The 19,793-nt window shown below is 33.7% G+C and overlaps 1 protein-coding gene across 5 annotated transcripts in view; it reads right to left on the bottom strand.

The window, feature by feature from the left end:
* Positions 1-19,793, bottom strand: part of LOC129724776 (uncharacterized) — a 366,266-nt gene that overhangs the window by 311,998 nt on the left and 34,475 nt on the right. For 2 of the 5 annotated variants that reach the window (XM_055679929.1, XM_055679931.1), the window contains exon 2: positions 12,017-12,291. The exons of the other annotated variants lie outside the window; for them this stretch is intronic. The gene's annotated coding sequence lies outside the window, so the exon portion shown is untranslated. The remainder of the gene's footprint in view (positions 1-12,016; positions 12,292-19,793) is intronic. 5 annotated transcript variants of the gene reach the window in all.

Below are 19,793 nucleotides of genomic sequence, written 5' to 3' on the forward strand. Positions count from 1 at the left end.
GATATTTGACCATTTAAGGCTGTATTTATGAAATCAGGAGTTGCAATGTTGGGTTTCATAATGGCGTAAGGGGTTCATTTCCGACCTGTGGGCCATACTCAACAATAGGACATTTTCGTACGAGCAAGCGGATAAGAATGTTTTCATCATTTTTTGAACACTTTCGGTACTTTTTCTACTTATTATAATCAAAACAAGTTGCTTAAGATCATTCGGTGGTCAAATTTTGATAAAGGTGTGTATTTATTGTATGAGAAGCAGATATTATACATGGACTTTGGAGTTCAGGTCCTCCCTCCCTTTCAGTGACTGCCCTCCCATTTCTCATACGCTTTTTCTAATTTGTAATGAACATATAAGCTAAGTTTAGTGAATATCGGTCAAGAATCGGTAGAATATGTATATACACTAAAGTCGCTTTTTACGCGGGGGATACGTGCCGCGTAAAAAAAGCCGCGTGAAGAAACCGCGTAAATTCCGGAATCCGCGTAAATTCCGGAATCCGCGTAAAAAAACCGCGTAAAAAAACCGCGTAAAAAACTCAAAATTACTCAAAAACTCCATTACTCAAAAACGGTACAAGATACCGACCACATTTTAATCACCTTTTTCGTTTCAGGCCAAAAGTAGTTGATCATATATTCGTTTTCAACAAATTGCACATATTTTCAATTTTTCACAAAATGGAACAGATTGGTTACCAGCCAGAAGAAATGGACTCGTTTTTTTATGTGCCTATTAAGATGCCCAGTCTTAAAATTATTAAAAATATTGTCACCCTTTATTTTTGATTTTGTGTTTTCCTAGAGGGCTAACAATTTTCTAAACATTCCAAATCCCTTAGTCGCAGGTGGTCGCAGCCCTTCAGAACTTGTTATAAAATACTCATAAAAACAAGGATCCGGCACGAGCTTCTGGGAGTAAAAGTGATGCAAAAATGCACAGAAATTTTCAATATGAAATTGTCTAAATCGATTTTGTTGAAACCAAGTATCTTAGAAATGCATAAAACTGCTTCGTTTCAAAACCATTTAAAGAAAATAACTTTGTTGGAAAGTCGTCTAGCAAGTAAACTTTCGTGCTTCTCGCTGTCGATTCTTAAAAAAAATGGAGACAACACCAGATCTCGACGATTCAAGTATTTTAAAAACATGTGGCATAAAAAATTCGATATCGGACATTTCAAACTTTTTTTCATAGGTCAAAAAAGTGAAACTTTGAGGCACGACTTACGGGAGTTGTTGATCTTCAAAACCTTTCCAGACACCTGTGATACATAAGTCCGCGCAAGTACGAAAAAAATAAAGACCGGCCAGAATCAAGTCGTTTGCTAGATTGATTTGTTTAAACAAATCATGTTTAAATCTAATCTTCTCAAATCCTGGAGAAAAATAATTCTCTTTTTCTATTTTTTTTTTTTGTCATCCTCTAGCTATTTAATGTTTGGCTTTGTTTTTATCACCTATAGTTACCAAGAAAATAAATTTTATCACTACTCTTTTATTGTCGGCTACTTATTTCGCTACCATGCTTGTTAGTTTCTCTCTCTTGAAACAAGGTGTCTAGTATCATTTGTTTATCCCGGCGAAAGAATATCGAGAAAATAACGTTTTTTAAACTACACAATAGAATGCTGCTTCGAATGCCTGTCTGCCTGTGGGAATGGAATTTGGTGACTGTACCTGGTTCTTGGAAGGAGGCTGCTGCACTATTGAGCTGGAATTTTCATGTGGACTTTATTCGAGAAGATGAAACCTTTGATACCTACCACTAAACAAAAAATCCAAAGTCGATTTCCATTTGACACCCTGCAGTTTATGGCATGCAAAAAACAACAACTCGAATGTTGTTCTCTAATTGAGTATTGAACGAATTATCCAACGGTTTATTCAAACAGCATGCGCGTTGCTCGGTAAGCGGTGTCGCCAAAGATAGCATGAAAACACTCCATCTCTTACGTCGTTCTCTCCTATTCTTCAATACTATCCCGCACGCATATTTCTACTATAACGCAACTCGTATTGAGAATGAGTGTTGTGAGCGTGCCAAACCACTGGTTTTTTCTTTTAATTCCGCCTACATGTTAGTTATTGATTTAGGTTATTCTTTCTTCAATATTCTTAAAATTCACAGTTGTTATCAACCACCCCCGTCCTCAAATTTTCTCGCTGCGCCTCTGTGGGGTGATATTTGGCCATTTCACAATCCGATACAATTCAGAAAGAAAAAGAAACAGTATCATGAAGATCAACCGTGCTGCTAAATTTCATATTTACATATGGGTCATTCCATCTCAAGTGTACAAAAAAGAGACAAACGTGTCACCGACCTCTTCAGATTTGGCTCAAATTTTATGGAATGGTTGATTTAAGGTCATTATGCAAAAATCCCAATTTTGGTGCCGATCGGTCCTCTCCTCGCCCCGTGAGACTCACCCCTTTAAAAAAATGCAATTTTTCGTGAAAAAGTCTTGTTTAATCTTAATTATAGATTCAAAAGCATGATGTCTAGAAATAAATTGATACATGGATTTTGAGGAAAATTAGTTGAGGATTCAACAAAAGTATCAATGTTGAGTGATTGTGTTGCCAGATATATTGTTTTTGCATTTGAAAAATGAAATTGTATTTTTCGGCAAATGATTATATTTTGATTTCAAATTAAACAATTCCATCGTGTTCCTGAAAAATTTTTACATAAAAAACATTTATCACCCCAAGGTATTATTGACAAAACTCGAGTTATAGCATCTCTTATCATTATCCTGCTAATATCTCTGAAACTGCTTTGATTATTAAAGAAAAATTATTTATTAAGAAAAATAACAAATTTTGACCAGCCGTGTTGCCAGATATGTTATTTTTACAGTAAAACAATTAAATTACATTCTTCGGCCAATAAGTATATTTTGATTTTAAAATTCGACAATTCGTGTTGCTGAGTACATTTTACTGGAAAACACCTATTATGTAGAGGTATTAATAAAAAAAACTCGAGTTACAGCATTCTTAAGAAACTTACTAACTCCAGTTTTGCTAATAATACCTCGGGGTGACAAGTGTTTTTTATGTAAAATTTCTTTTGCCGAATAATACAATTTCATTTTTCAAATGCAAAAACAATATATCTGGCAACTCTGACTGACGCAGTTTTGGCTATTATCATTTAAAAAAGTATTGAAAAATATCTTCCAAACGGATCTAAAAGTATCGAGGTTTGGCCATTCTGTCGAAATAACTTAAGTAACGGCGTGATAAGATTTCGAAAATGTGGAAAAATTACAACAGTGATGATTCGCTCGTTGGGTGTTCGTTAGTTGGGGGTTCGTTAGTTGGGTGTTCGCTGCAATGCATTTCAGGGGTCCGAAAAGTGAAAAAAATATTACTAAAATAATTTTGTTCCAAAAAATTTGTAAACATGTTTAATTATTACGCTTAATCCATTCAGCATTGATAAGTTTGTTTCTCAGCGCTATTAGCTGGACACTTCTGGCATAATCAATCGTGTAATTTGAAAAGCACATGTTATACATTTACAACATTTTGTGTGTAATTTAAAGGTTTATTGTTCGGTTGTTTGTTCTTTTATTTCTTCAACGCCTTCACCGGAAATATCCAGCGTAGCGATCCTCCATTTTTTAAGCAAGAAGTAGAGTGATGTGCTTGTGCTTCATCATTTGGCTTCTCGTTGGATTTTTTGTATGGAAGAGTAATGACCAAATACATAAAATATTTACTACAGTAGCAAGACAGATGAGCAAAGTTCATTTTCTTTGCCATAGTTTCCGCAATTAAATTAGAAAAACTTATCAAAGCAGGAAGAAAATAAACGATCAGCGCTCCCCTTTGAAAAATTTGCCCAGTTGTCAGTTCATCCAACTAACGAACACGATTCGCTAGTTGGGTGGCAGTCTTGTTCCAACCAACGAATTTACTTATATATAACATAAAAGATGAAAGTCAGTTGTAATAAATATAGAAGTTGTGGACATCACTATTAATCACAATTTTCATCACCCTCTCGATCACAAAGCGCTTTTCACCATCATGAGCAAAAGTCCATCCGCACTCCAAAATACTGAGGTCATGGCGATGCCCGTTGCTTGTTGTGTTTTCGGTAGACGTCCGCTTCATATTATTCTCGCACCTGCACTGTCTCAGACTTCAGCATATATTTCCGGTGAAAATCTCTCATCATTCCCAATTTTATCATCCGTATTTTCGGTGGTAGTTTGATCACCGCATAATGTTCCGCATTCAATCGAAAAACTATCGCTTTGTCTTCTAACCCGAAATCAATTCAAATTTCTGAGGGAAGAAAAATTGAAAATTAATTATCTAAAAAAGCTCATTTTTTAAAAATCTACATTTTTATAAAAACTACAAAAGGTTACTTAAACAATGAAACCGGTCCGAATTTTTTTCCTGATTTCTCCACGATCGGACTGGTTTTATTGTTCAGGTTATCTTCTGTAGTTTTTATAAAAAATAAATAGATATTTTAGAAAAGCGCTTTTTGAGATAATAATTCAAAGTTTTCGTTTAACTTCCTTTCAAAAAATAATTATTTTGTCTATAGTGTATATATCTTCCGGAAAGACAAAATTATTATTTACAATTTTGCTGAGGACCAACCAAACAAACCGTTTTGTCCCTAAAAATATGTGGCCCTAAAAATGTAATCATCAATACCTTTCCAAAAAAGCATTTTAAAATATTGAGAAGAGGTTATGTTTCCATTTAATTCTACTACAATTTGTAGTAAAATTGCATGGAAACATAACCTATTCTCAATATTTAATTCCATTCTACTAAGACGCTCAAAAAATTACTTATAATTCGTACTTGTATTTATGTTTGTACTTGTACTCGTACTTGTACTTGTACTTGTACTTGCACTTGTAAATGTACTTGAACATGTACTTGTACTTGTACTAGTATTTGTATTTGAATTTGTGTTTGTATTCCTGTTTGTGTTTGTGTTTGTGTTTGTATTTGTATTTGTATTTGTATTTGTATTTGTATTTGTATTTGTATTTGTATTTGTATTTGTATTTGTATTTGTATTTGTATTTGTGTTTGTATTTCTGTTTGTGTTTGTGTTTGTATTTGTATTTGTATTTGTATTTGTATTCGTATTCGAAATTCGTATTCGTATTCGTATTCGTATTCGTATTCGTATTCGTATTTGTTTTTGTATTTGTATTTGTATTTGTATTTGTATCTGTATTTGTATTTGTATTTGTATTTGTATTTGTATTTGTATTTGTATTTGTATTTGTATTTGTATTTGTATTTGTATTTGTATTTGTATTTGTATTTGTATTTGTATTTGTATTTGTATTTGTATTTGTATTTGTATTTGTATTTGTATTTGTATTTGTATTTGTATTTGTATTTGTATTTGTATTTGTATTTGTATTTGTATTTGTATTTGTATTTGTATTTGTATTTGTATTTGTATTTGTATTTGTATTTGTATTTGTATTTGTATTTGTATTTGTATTTGTATTTGTATTTGTATTTGTATTTGTATTTGTATTTGTATTTGTATTTGTATTTGTATTTGTATTTGTATTTGTATTTGTATTTGTATTTGTATTTGTATTTGTATTTGTATTTGTATTTGTATTTGTATTTGTATTTGTATTTGTATTTGTATTTGTATTTGTATTTGTATTTGTATTTGTATTTGTATTTGTATTTGTATTTGTATTTGTATTTGTATTTGTATTTGTATTTGTATTTGTATTTGTATTTGTATTTGTATTTGTATTTGTATTTGTATTTGTATTTGTATTTGTATTTGTATTTGTATTTGTATTTGTATTTGTATTTGTATTTGTATTTGTATTTGTATTTGTATTTGTATTTGTATTTGTATTTGTATTTGTATTTGTATTTGTATTTGTATTTGTATTTGTATTTGTATTTGTATTTGTATTTGTATTTGTATTTGTATTTGTATTTGTATTTGTATTTGTATTTGTATTTGTATTTGTATTTGTATTTGTATTTGTATTTGTATTTGTATTTGTATTTGTATTTGTATTTGTATTTGTATTTGTATTTGTATTTGTATTTGTATTTGTATTTGTATTTGTATTTGTATTTGTATTTGTATTTGTATTTGTATTTGTATTTGTATTTGTATTTGTATTTGTATTTGTATTTGTATTTGTATTTGTATTTGTATTTGTATTTGTATTTGTATTTGTATTTGTATTTGTATTTGTATTTGTATTTGTATTTGTATTTGTATTTGTATTTGTATTTGTATTTGTATTTGTATTTGTATTTGTATTTGTATTTGTATTTGTATTTGTATTTGTATTTGTATTTGTATTTGTATTTGTATTTGTATTTGTATTTGTATTTGTATTTGTATTTGTATTTGTATTTGTATTTGTATTTGTATTTGTATTTGTATTTGTATTTGTATTTGTATTTGTATTTGTATTTGTATTTGTATTTGTATTTGTATTTGTATTTGTATTTGTATTTGTATTTGTATTTGTATTTGTATTTGTATTTGTATTTGTATTTGTATTTGTATTTGTATTTGTATTTGTATTTGTATTTGTATTTGTATTTGTATTTGTATTTGTATTTGTATTTGTATTTGTATTTGTATTTGTATTTGTATTTGTGTTTGTATTTGTATTTGTATTTGTATTTGTATTTGTATTTGTATTTGTATTTGTATTTGTATTTGTATTTGTATTTGTATTTGTATTTGTATTTGTATTTGTATTTGTATTTGTATTTGTATTTGTATTTGTATTTGTATTTGTATTTGTATTTGTATTTGTATTTGTATGTGTATTTGTATTTGTATTTGTATTTGTATTTGTATTTGTATTTGTATTTGTATTTGTATTTGTATTTGTATTTGTATTTGTACCATCCGAGATGTTGTCTTAATGAACTTGTATGTAACAACAGTTATCTAAACAAGATTTGGTAGTCAAGACAATTAATTTGATTTAGATTCGGTCTAGCAGTCTCAATAACAAACAGCGCTGATCTTTATGGGGTTACCACCAACGTTTCGGTCCGGTTGGCTGAGAGCTTCATCAGGGCCTAATTAATATTCAATTCGGTACATAAAAACATAGAGAATCGGATTACATTTCGAAAGGGGGAAATTGCACTTGATCATTGATATCTTTAGTAACCTTAATAACGAATCGAAATAGTGACGCCAAGGTCCCGAACTTTTTGCATTCTTTTCAACCGTTCTCTGTTGATGTCACAATCAAATTACATAATTTTTTTCTAGCGATGAGACAACACTTAGATATACCTATTAACTTTATCATATTGCATTTGAAATTCAATTTTTCAACTTTAATGATAACATATCTGGCAACACTGCCAGGCAAAATTGTTATTATTTGGATTTCTTGAATATTTTTTTTCAAATTGCGTTACTCAGAATGTCCATAATCATGCCAATTTTGAAGATATTAGCAGAATAATAATAAGAAATGCAATAACTCAATGCAAATGCAATAACTCAAATGCAAAAACAACATATCTGGCAACACTGTCACTCAAAATTGAAATTTTTTGGAATCCTCAACTAATTTTTTTTAAAAATCATGTTTTAATTTATTTCATGCTCATGCTTTCGAATCATGCTTTCGAAGCTATAACACAGTGCGACATTTTTTTGCCTTGTCTTTTATGTATGATTTTTTGATAAAGTTTGATGTGAAAATAAGTTCCCCCGAGGTTGAACATATTTCTAATCAAGAGGCAACAATTGCACTATTTTGAATTTTTGAGTAATCGGAAATTTTCGATGCTTTTTTCGACGCCATTTTGTTTTAGGACCAAATATCGATATTCTAAGAGTTTGTTCGCATATTAGCATCTCCTAACCCATCTTAAAAAAAACAGATCTTAACCCTCTAGTGCCCAGTGCCGCTTTTAGACGGTCTTCAGTTGAACCTCTAAAAAACTTTAATAAGAACTTAAAAAATGTTTATAAAGCTTCATAACGATTTTTTCGAAGCCCGTCTGAAAATTAATTTGGGCACTAGAGGGTTAAATCGGACAAAAACTGAGCTCAAAACGGTGATTCTACGAAACCGGTTTTGGCATGGTTTTAGTAAATTTCACAAAGCAAAATAATATCGAGTATGTCTGAGCATTAATGGTAATGCGCTAATATCTAAAAGTGGTTGTCAAATTATATCCTATATTGAGTAAAAAAGTCTCAGAAAATGATTGGTACCGTAAACTGGGGTGACTTTGATCACTGTACCTCTTTTTTGAAAATGTGGTAAAAAAGCGCTCGTAGTGCTTGGGACTTGTCGTAATCTTCACTGAATGCGTGGATATATGTTCGTATTGCTACTACTCATGCATTTCCTGCTATTTCAAGAGTGTTTTTCTTGCTAAAATATTAATTGAAAATAAAGTGTATTTTTGGCGATTTTTGTTGCATACAAACAATCGGTTCAAGCAGATTCAAAACAACAAGTTGCAATACGTAAAGTTTTTTTACTTTGTTCCCAGATTAGTCCTTAAGATGAACAAATATGATAACAATACATTTTATTGTTATTTTTGCAAGTTTTGCAATGTTGAGTCCCAATATTCTCCACAGCGTATTTCATATTTCTTTTTAGCAAAAACCTAAGACGTGAAGTAACATGCAAATTTGGCCAATTTCATAAATCATATTCCTCGTGGACTAGTTTTTATGACTTTAGACCACCTTCTCTCTCAGTGGATAACAATTCATATATATTCTAAAAATTTTGTATGAATCTTTTACATTCGCCATTATAAACTGCTCACGTAGAATGTGAATGGCCCCCAAATTGCTTTCCATATTTATAAACTCGTTTAAGCCGTTTAAGGCTGTTCAATTAAGTGAAAGTAGCAAAGTGTTACACCAAATTCATTAAAACAATGAAGTGATCAAAGTCACCCCGGAATGATGATTGGTCTAAAATTTTTAGAACATATTTAAAAACAGCAAAAATGTTGTTGAACTTTTGAAGTAGTGACTGAATCTTTTTCAATGTATGCCAGTACTTATTTTAAAAATATCGAATAATATCGTTTTCAGTATATTCTGAAAATATTTGAGATACAATCAAAAAAGTGATCAAAGTCACCCCAGTTTACGGTAGGTGTCTGATCTACGTAAAATGTTACCAACATGTCGATATTGCCCCAACTCCCATACAATACAGAAATAGGTTTATCTCAAAAAGAAAAAAAATTGGGATTTTTGCATAATAAACGGCTTAAACAAATTAGCTCATGTCTGTTTCGAGTAACTTTCTCTGATTCGATTAAAATCTGGTAACGGATTGCATCTTTTTTTCCAATCTGTGAAATTGTACCTCCACAGAATGCTCATCTCAATCTCTAAAAAAGTTGGTTAACTTATCTGATTCTAGTCGGCATGAGATTATGCTAGGAGTAATAACAACATTGTTTTCAACAAGAGTATTTGTCTAAAGCTCTCAACTCAAAAAGTTATACACTTTACCTTTCTATAAAATTCAAATGGAAAAACTGTTTTCAAAACTGTGCTTGCGCCATGGTTTGAACAATCAAATTTGCATCTTTTTGAATTCACGTAAATTAGTACCAAGAGATTTAAAGTCAAAATTCAGATATAGAGATTTCAAATGTAATCAATTCCCGGATAAAACCATATATAGAATCGAAAAAACAGAACACGATTGATCAAAAGAGAATTCGATTATTTATCGAACATATTGCAACTAGGCATTTCAACCATCCATGCATTTATATGCACGTGAAAAGGTTTATTCTCTGAATGGGAACTCGACAACAAATGCTTTTAGCCCAATTCAATTCGGGAAACACTCCCCCCCCCTAAATGGAGGATATGATTCTACCTGACAGTGTGTCTGCGTCCCAAAAGGTTCTCTTTGGATAACCGTGCCTGTCACAATCTGATGGGTCCAGCATCCGGCCAGTATGCTTTCCATCGGAAGCTGGGGAGCATTGCACGCTACTAGACAGCCATTTTGGAGCGGTAGTATCGTATTTCGCTCATTAACCAACGGTATATAGGCTGTTGTTTTTGTGGTGGAATTCTTCTCATCTATGTGATTGCGTTTGACGGACAGCTACGAACTGACTAACAAATATCGATATGTCAGTGTAGCGTGGATGCAGTCTAAACGAAACAATATACGTTTAGAATGTTTTGTTCGTGGGTCTGGAACAGACGGGAGTTTGAATAAATTTTTGAATGGAATATCGAGCCACATGGGTTTTGTCGTTCGAGATAAGCTGAGGCCTAATATGAGATACAGCGAACCGAAAGACGCACTTTACCCACTCGTATGTAATTTACTAAGCTGCTGTTCATACAAATCATACACATACACACTGGAGCAATAAACAACCCTAGGCGGACTCTAGGGTAAATATGTATAAAACGCCCCCCGGGGCATAACGCCCCAGTCCATTTATTCGGAAACACACAAATAATAAGACAGGAGACTATTGGGAATCCGTAGCGGGCCATAGGACCAACCTTCTGTGCAAGTTTGATAAGTGTCACTAGCAGCAAAGAATAAACAAAAATCAATTTTGATTTGAGCTGCCTCAGATCTAATTTTTTGCAGCGTTTCCGTAGCGTTTTTTCACTAATATATAAAGTTTATTACCTGGTTTTTGTACTTATATATCTCAAATGAATCTCTAATCAGCTGTATCTAGTGAAGAAAAGATAAAAATTGTATAATTTGCTTAGGTATTCAATGCTTTCTGCTACACTACAGCTCCCGGGCAATGTGCCCCACCGCTAGCCCGGCTGATTTGTTCATTGCTTTAGCGTTTGCTTCTGAGACTTCAAGCGCTGTTTCACTTCGTATGCTGAGCTGGCATATTAAGCTACTACATGGGGCATATTATACTGCATCTGGGGCGTTTTGCCCCGGTAGATTGGAAAGCTTGCGATTTAGTCATATTTTTCAATAAAATTATGGCGTTTTTGTGTAACAGTAATTACAAAACAAAATAATAGCAGTGCATTACCAACTCAATAGTGTATCCAACTGCATGGAAGATTTGTTGTTTGTGATAAACATAGCTACAATATTGACTATGTTCCTTAGAAGGGGCGTATTACACCTGTTTACCCTACCGATAATCCTACGGTGTTGCTTTTCACAGAATCGAAGCTGTGCAGCCAAAAATTACGACGACAAGTTTGCAATTTGTGCTAAATTCGGGGGGATCCTCTTTAGAGGGGCAATATCCACCCTCGTAAATCTACATATTGAAAGGTTGGGATGGTATAGCAGAAAAAATGGAATATGTTGATGTTTGCCCTTTCTTTCGTTTATTTTCGCTTCTGTCGAGATTTTTCTGCACACTGGTGGTGAATTTAAGTAACATACTCAGTAACATAGCAATATGGTCTGGCACATTGTGCAAAAAAAAAACTTACTAAATTGAAATTGTCCTCAACTCACAACTAACTATTATGAGTGAAAATCTTATCAAACAAGCGACCATTCTATTAATTGTGACTTCAAATACCTTGAAAGTTTCCATTGATAACACCAAAGTAAACCTCAAATCTGAGACTGAGGAAAAAAATCAAAAACTAACCTAACACCAGATTAAAGCAAAAAGAAAAGGGTACAAAATTGGGTAGAGGAGATTCACAAACTATGAATTACAAAATAAAGAATAAACATCCAATATTGCTTGATATAATTTCAGTTATGGGAAGTTGAGAGTCACAGAAATCGTTCAAATAATATTTACAAAATGATATAAAATTGAAATCATATTCTGCAGAACTGAAATGCTCGAGGAAACAAACACTCTGAAATCGCTGTAACTTTTCATGGCGACAATCGGCACAATTTAAAGATAAATTTATTATAAATTATCTATAATTTGGGAGAAAAAATTAAAACCGAAACATATTTTCCACATTCTAAACTGACAAATCTTCCTCGCCTAAATCAGTGTAACCATGGCAACACTCCATCTCCACTTACCGAATTTGATTCCTGCTGCTGCATCCTTTGCGGCATATAATCTGTGTTTGTGCCCGAGTAACCCTTCCGGTCGGCGCGTACGGTTTCGCACAGAGAGATATTGATTTTAAATGTAACACATGCAGACTGGCAAGGTTGTTGGGGGATTAATATTCCGCGCCCAGGACACAGACAGAAGCAGAGGGGTTCAATTTCAAGGTCGAACAAATCGAATACGCCGCTGGCGTTTTTCACTGTCAAGCCCAACTCAAGAAACTTCCGATGTTGCTGCTTACCTGAAACGACAACAGGAGGAAATGGAAAGAAAACAACTTTATTAATTATACCCAACAAATTTTCATTACATCCCAACTGCGGAGCCGCAAGCAACACGCTACCAAAGCGTTCGTCATCAATCTCTGTATAGCAATGTACATATAGTTTCCGATCATTTCGCCGGGTGTTTATCCTTCTTTATGAACCCTCATCCACGCAGCCGGTCGGTACCGAAGGCAACGAAATGGCCCAAAAATTGAGCCGAGAACGAACGGGTAGAAGACGATCGGGACCAACCTCTTTTATTACACGCATATCGAATTTATGGCAATCGATTCACTGCGTGTTTCTTCTGCTGTCCGAGCAAGCTCTAACATAGTGTAGGAAATAATCCAGTTAATTTCACATTTCCCAAACCCCATGAGACAAACCCGTTCGAAGCGAACCGGAAAGGGGTTTTTATTGACGGGTAATAAAAGCACACACACACACACACGCATACTAGCGTTAACACAGTTGTGTGATCCTGACAGTTGCTTCAAGCGAGAAGAAATGGCAAATTTATGTGAATCGATCGATACACGATGAGTCCGTAAAATAGGAGAACAGATTAATTTATAAAAGTACGGCCACGTTAGTAAGTTTTATTGTTCAAAACCGCGCCACCCACCTCCAACAGGTTGAAGAACACATTACATTGCCTTGGAGAAAAGAGTTAAAAAAACTGAGTAGGAGCTAAATAAATTGTATGTGCAATCCAATATCTTTTTGACAGGTAAAAATAAAGTTAACTCAGTGTAAATTTTGTTGAAAGTACCTTCTTACTTACTTACGTATTACTTTGTTACATACTTTGAAATTGTGCTCATTCTAGGCTAATCCGGTATTGCCTCACCGTCTTGTGGCGTCTGCTTACCCACACTCTACCGCATTTCGCACCTGCTGTCACAGCATCGCGGCTTTCCCTTACTGATTCATGCCCAACAAAAAACACAGCAAAACCAAAGCAAATCTGTTTGCCGAATGGTTTGACGAGTAGACAATTTCTTCCGGTGCAAATGGGTCCGGTTGTTGTGCTTTTCCGATACGGTTTCCATTCTAAACTTGGTACCTACTTGCAACCAATTTCTGCCGAAACCGGAAACGGACGTCCCTGGAGCGAACGAAACAAAGCGCGAATGATGGGTGCGGGTGTTGATGATTGACTACCGAAGAATTGCTGCTCAGTTCGAGGACGGTACGATGAAGTCACGTTTATTGATGGCGACCATGGTTAGGCTCATGGCTCAAAAGATTGAGTAGCAAAGCAGATATGTCTGACTGTCCGTCTGTCACTGAGTTAAATTTGTATCACTAACGATTCTAAATCAGTGCGTCATCGAAGTTTTCGCATCGCATTTATTTCAATTCGACTTTCGCTTTACCTGTCGATTGCAGTGAGTTGCTCTCTTACGAATAGCAAGTCGGTGATAAACTTGGTTTCCATGTCGGTCGTTTGCGGATGCTGTTTCGAGTTCTTCCCAAGCGAAACGTTTTCCCCTATTTTAATGGTGACTGAATGAACTTGAATATTGAAGAGTGTGAAAAAATCGATACACTTCAATGCTTGTTTGAGAACGAGATTTCCTGGCCTGGTTGAAAGAGGGGAATTGTTTTTTTTCTTTCAAGACTGGAAATTAAAATGTTAAGCAAAGGGGACGCTTGTTGTTAGCCAGACTTTACTTATGCTTGCTGAATATTTGAACAGAGTGGCCTATTAACCATTTTTTCAAATAAGTTCTTGTTTTACAAAAGCCGCATCTCTTCAAAAAGTTGAACTTAGCAAATTACAAAAATTTCAAAAAAAAACATGAACTTTAAAGTTGATTTATACCATGTTGAAATTTCGTTTGTTTAAGACTCTGTTCTTATGGATTCGTTGAACAGAATTTTATTTAGAATTTTTGAAAAATTGCCTCTCCTAAAAAAATGTTCGATGGCACATAGACCACTCTGTTCCGCAACAACTCATTTGTCGCAATACATCATGCAGGTCTGCGATAACCATTTCAAACACTATCACTTTAAGATCAATAATATATTTTATAGTAAACTCTACCATTCTTAAGTTATTCAACAATACATGATTTAGAACATTCTAATTCAATTACTCAACAAATTTATCTCGAAGAACTTCGGTGTAGTAAATATGTTTCAGTATTTTTTTATATTTAATAATAATTTTAGTTTGCTGATATTTTTTTTAAAAATAAGAACCAAAACGCCTTCTATTTATGTTCACCCTTTGAGTAATTTCATGCTATAACATGAGAATTTTATTTTTATTTTATTCTGTCATTTTTGATTCTGATGATTCTAATGAAATTTTGCTCAGCTGCTCGAATTCAATAGAGAATATTTGCAAGTTTGATTAGTTACCCGGAAGGAATTATTTAAATATGGCTTTAATAATTCGGAGAATGCTGCGTTCGATTAAAATTTGTTTCCGGTAAATAAAATATCGAACGTCTTCGAAAGTGGTTTTCTTCTGCTGGTTTTCTGCTGCAAAGCAAAGCAAAGCCTTGGTGCTACATTCCGTATCGGAACTCGACCTTGTGTTTATTATACACATACTTCGCAGCCAACTGTCAAGTGTACAGGACAATTGCGGGGCTAGCGCTACGACCCTACTGACACTTAACAGTCTCTCCCGAGCCGAGACTCGAACCTACGACGACTGGCTTGTTAGGCCAGCATCGTACCTCGAGACCAGCTGGGACGGTTTTCTGCTGCATTCTTATGCGAAAAGCTGCCGAAAAAAACACTGCAGAAGACGTTCGATACCCCACGGCGTAGTGAAATTGCTGTTTTAGATAAAAATATAGAATTTGAAGTTTTTTACGCTTCATAATTCAAAAAAAAAAAAAAAATAACATAAACTGTCTTCGAGTTTTCTCCTACACTTTTGTCACTCTTAACTGTGTCTTGTCCTCAAACCATTCTCACAATTTAATGATCAGTAATACTTTTATAAGTAATTAATTAGTAAGTAATTGTTTTATTCTTCAAATCTTTCTGTCATTCCTTTTTTGCATTGTAATTCTATAAGTTAGATTTAACCTATTTCTGTTGGTTTGCCTCATAGCTTGCCGTAATTTTCCAGTGATTTTTTCAAAGCAATTTTAATGGCTGTTTTCAGATATGCTTTATAAAACATAACTACTTTTTTTCTTGTACACAATTAGAGCTGAGGTGGCTCGTGTTGTTCTCTTTTTTTTTTTGACTCAAACTTCGCAGCCAACTGTTTACACAAAAAAGGTTACTCTAATCTGCAAATCGATAAATATCTCCACACGAACTCTACAAATCTGCGTTCTGCAGACAATTCTGCACATCTGGTATCCCTGGTTTCAGTGTATAGGACAGCTGCGGAGTTAGCGCTATGATCTTACTGATTTTCTCCATAACTGGGACTCAGACATATGACGACTGCCTTGTTAGACCAGCCTCGTACCGCGAGATCAGCGGGAAGGTAGAATCATGAATATTCTCTTTCTCTATATAATTTTAATCACAAAATTTTTGAGTATTTTTTCATAATTTTTCTCATTTTTAATTGATTTTCAATTTATATTAATTTTTTTCATATTTCAGGTTTCCGACTGTTATGTGTGTTTAACTTATATTTTCTAGAATAAAAAAAATAGTAGGATGGTGGTATCCAAGACACGACCGCATAGTTGACGTAGGACTACAATAATTTTATATTTTCATTTTGAAGCTATGTTTGATTTGAGCTCGTTTTACTTTTGTAGTTTGCTTGATTTATTTTAACCAATTTAAGCTCAACATCTTCCAGAAGGAAAGTATTTTGGTTCGGGTGGTAATATCAAGTATCTAGGTCGTCAGCCCAAATTCATCAAGCACAACTTCAAACGACTTGGAAATAAAAATAGGTCATTGGTGGCCAGTTCTACTGTTAAGGTTGTTTTTGACCACTTAAAAAGTCAAAAAAGTCATGAAGAAAAAAAAAACGGTTCACTTTTGGCATGGTTTGATTTTGGCAACAGAACAAAATCTGGCGTGTTGCCAAAATCGAACGGGGTCTGTATTTTGATTATTTCTTTGCAGCACTCTAACTTAGAAGAAAGAATATTCTCTTTAACATTCACAATTGTCCAGAAACCAAATTTAGGGAGAAGTTTGGGTCTAGAGCTCTATAGCAATGTTTTAGAGAAAAACTTTTTTTACAAAGTTACTTAAAATTATTGGAGCTATAAAATTGTAGAACAATACAAATGTCATTTAGCAGACAGTATGTGAAGTAGAGAGAGCGAAAAATAAGCGAACTGGAAATATGATACAGATTTGGAAAATCGGGATGCGGTATATTTGTCTGCTTAATGAACTTGCATGTTAACGGGAAAAAGCCGTTGTTAAAAATAGAAATTTAGTTCGAAAAATACAAATCTATCTACAAAAATAAAGAAGTTATATACTTGATAGCATCGAAAATTTTGGTCACCCCAAAATGTTGCTATAGAGCTTTAAACCCAAATTTCCCCCTAAATTTGGTTTTTGAACCATTGATCTATACCTTTTATTCTAATGCAGCGAATTTTGTTTTATTGCGCGAAAAGGCAACCTTCTATAAAATATTCAATTGAATACGATTTAGTTTAAATTAAACTTCCTTCTATGTCTATTTGTCTAGTTGAAGTTGGCTCACTCACCGATCACAAAACGGCAAAGATGTCACATAATTTTTTTTCCTGCAGTTACAAGCTCGTGGATATAATATCGATAACGAAGTACAGTTTTAGTAGAAAATGAATAGTCATAGAAAGTTTGAAATTGACATAGAATTTTATCAACGTGTTAACATTAAATTCAGGTCAATTTGAACATTTTATCAGTATACAGAATCAATCAAAAAAATTTGATCAGTTTCAAGATGTTCTTTGAACAACGAAGATACCATATTTGATAGTTATATGTCCGTTATCTTCGAAAATAAATTGGGCTAGAGTGATGCACAACATTAGCCTCAGCAATTAATGTTTACATAGCGTTGTTCAATTACAAGTAAGGTTATGGAAAGTAATATTTTCTTGCAAATGCTAACTCAAAAAAATTTCAATTGAAAAATACAAATACTAAACTCTAATATCAAAAGGAAATGAATTTGGTTTTCCTCTATACCGTCACCGCGGTATGCACCTAGTATTGTCATATTGGACAAAATTCATTTAGCTAGTAAAATATAATCATCAGTACAGCTCGTTTAGCTACCTATTTAAAAATCTGTACGGAGCATTTTGGTTTTCTATTGTCTTTTTAATACCCTATATTCAGTTATTTTAATAAATTTGAAAAAAGCAGAGTGTAGAGTTCAAAAATAAACAACGCATTTTGATGTCCCCGGCGGCGCACCGTATTTTGCGGCACCCGAAAAATCATCTTGAATTCTGATATTTGCTGCTATACGAAACAAGAGCAGAAGAAAAAGAAGACAATTCAAACTGCAATTCGATTGTGTTGCACGTCCCACGGGGACGGGGACGGGGAGATTCTGTCGATTTTTTTCTGCCACTGCTATACAGGATATCTCAGCAGGCAGTTGGTGTCTATTCATGAAGTCTGTGCCAGGCGTGCTCGCATTTGATTGGTACATTGTTGGTAAAAATTCGACCTTGAAACTTTTATTCAATTTTTACTGTTTAACAATGAAGTGATAATGAAAATTGAAGAATCACAAAATTGTCCATCATTTTATCAATCCAACGACATATTGATTATTGCAATCCATCATGTGGTTATACCAGTATTACCGTTTGAAATCTTTCATTCCAACGTTACACCTTGGTTTTAGTTTCCGCAGAGTGTATCTCGATATAGTGCGGTTAGACGTATTCCTACGTCAATAATCAAAATGTAATGTTCGGACTGAAACTCCTGCCTCAGCTGGGGATCACTGTCAATTGTGAGTGACCAGCTGAGGCCCAAGCGACGCTGGTTTGCGCGCGCTTTCAAGCTTTGCTCTGGCTCGACAATGCTGCTTAACTTCAACGAACAAATCGTTATCAAATTGAGAACCATTTCATATATTACCTTCGATTTATTAGAGCCATTTATGTACATCTCCTTTTCGGGAAAGCAAACATGGTCTTGAATGATGAAAAAAAAAACGTAACTTTGCAATTTTCAGCTCAACAGGCATGGGGTGTTCGAAAACTTAGCAGGTCAATTGAAAAATTGAAATCTTAATTTAAGCGCGATCTAGCTGCGGCTGGACAAGCATAGTTGTAGAACTCAATATTTTGCAGATTTGAATTTGTGTGCGACTTAATAATGAACACTAATTCTGAAATCCGCGAAAAAAAAACTTCATTTGCTAATGTGATAATTTCTGCTTAATTCATTCGAAAAAGAATCAAAAGTAGTGTTATTTTCGCAAAAAAACACGTTAATTTCGAAATCCGCGTTATATTCGTATAAAAAAGACCTTAGTGTATGTAAAAGTTGTCAATAATATAAAATACGCCCACGTGTGCCTGGCTCCAACAGCATCTTTACTGTTGATTCAACTCGGGAAGAATTTTATACACTTTTTATACTAGATTATTTTTGTATTAGAAAAGCCCTTAGATTTGTGCGTGGCCCAACAACATCCCTAATGTTTTCTTATTTTAATTCGATCCCAAAAATAAAAACAAAATTTCTTTCAAGTAAACCACACATATTTGTGGGTGGCCCCAACAGCCCTCCCATAGCAATTTCCTATGTAAATAATTCAAATCGAACAATTCAATGTAAACAAGTCAAATCCAACAATTCCATACACTTTTTATACTAGATTATTTTTTTACTAGACAAACCTTCACAGTTGTGCATGGCCCCTTTTTATTGTTTTTAGTTCAACTCGGTTCCAAAAATGATCATATAATTTTTTTCAAGGAAAACCACACACATTTGTGCGTAGCCCCAGCAGCCCTCCCATAGCAACTATCTATGTAAATAATAAAATGTATATATTATGATATTAAACACGCACACGTGTGCTTGACCCGAAGAGCATTTTCACTGTTGGTTTAAACAGATTTCAAATCCTAGAACTTAATATACTTTTTATGCTATATTACTTTTTGTACTAGACAAATAAAAATAAATTGTATGTTTTATAATATGAAACACGCACACGTGTGCGTGGCCCCAACAGCATCTTCACCGTTGGTTTGAATAGATCTCACACCGTAGAATTGAATACACGTTTATTAGATTATTTTTTATACTAGACAAACCCTCATGCTTGCGCGAGGTCCCAACAACATTTTTTATTGTTTGTTGGCTCAACTCGATCCGAAAAATGCAGAGGCGTCGCGTGGTTGATTTCGTCATATGTGCACCAAACATTCATTTAAGTTCTCTCCTTAAATGAGAGAAGAAAATCAAACCAAAATATACGATGCTTTGAATTGAAGGGTTTCGCTAGTACGCTTACTTGTTTTTATAGGTTATCATATTTCGATAATTGCATATGCCC

This window comes from Wyeomyia smithii, chromosome 2, assembly GCF_029784165.1.
Source record: "Wyeomyia smithii strain HCP4-BCI-WySm-NY-G18 chromosome 2, ASM2978416v1, whole genome shotgun sequence".
Taxonomy (NCBI): domain Eukaryota; kingdom Metazoa; phylum Arthropoda; class Insecta; order Diptera; family Culicidae; genus Wyeomyia; species Wyeomyia smithii.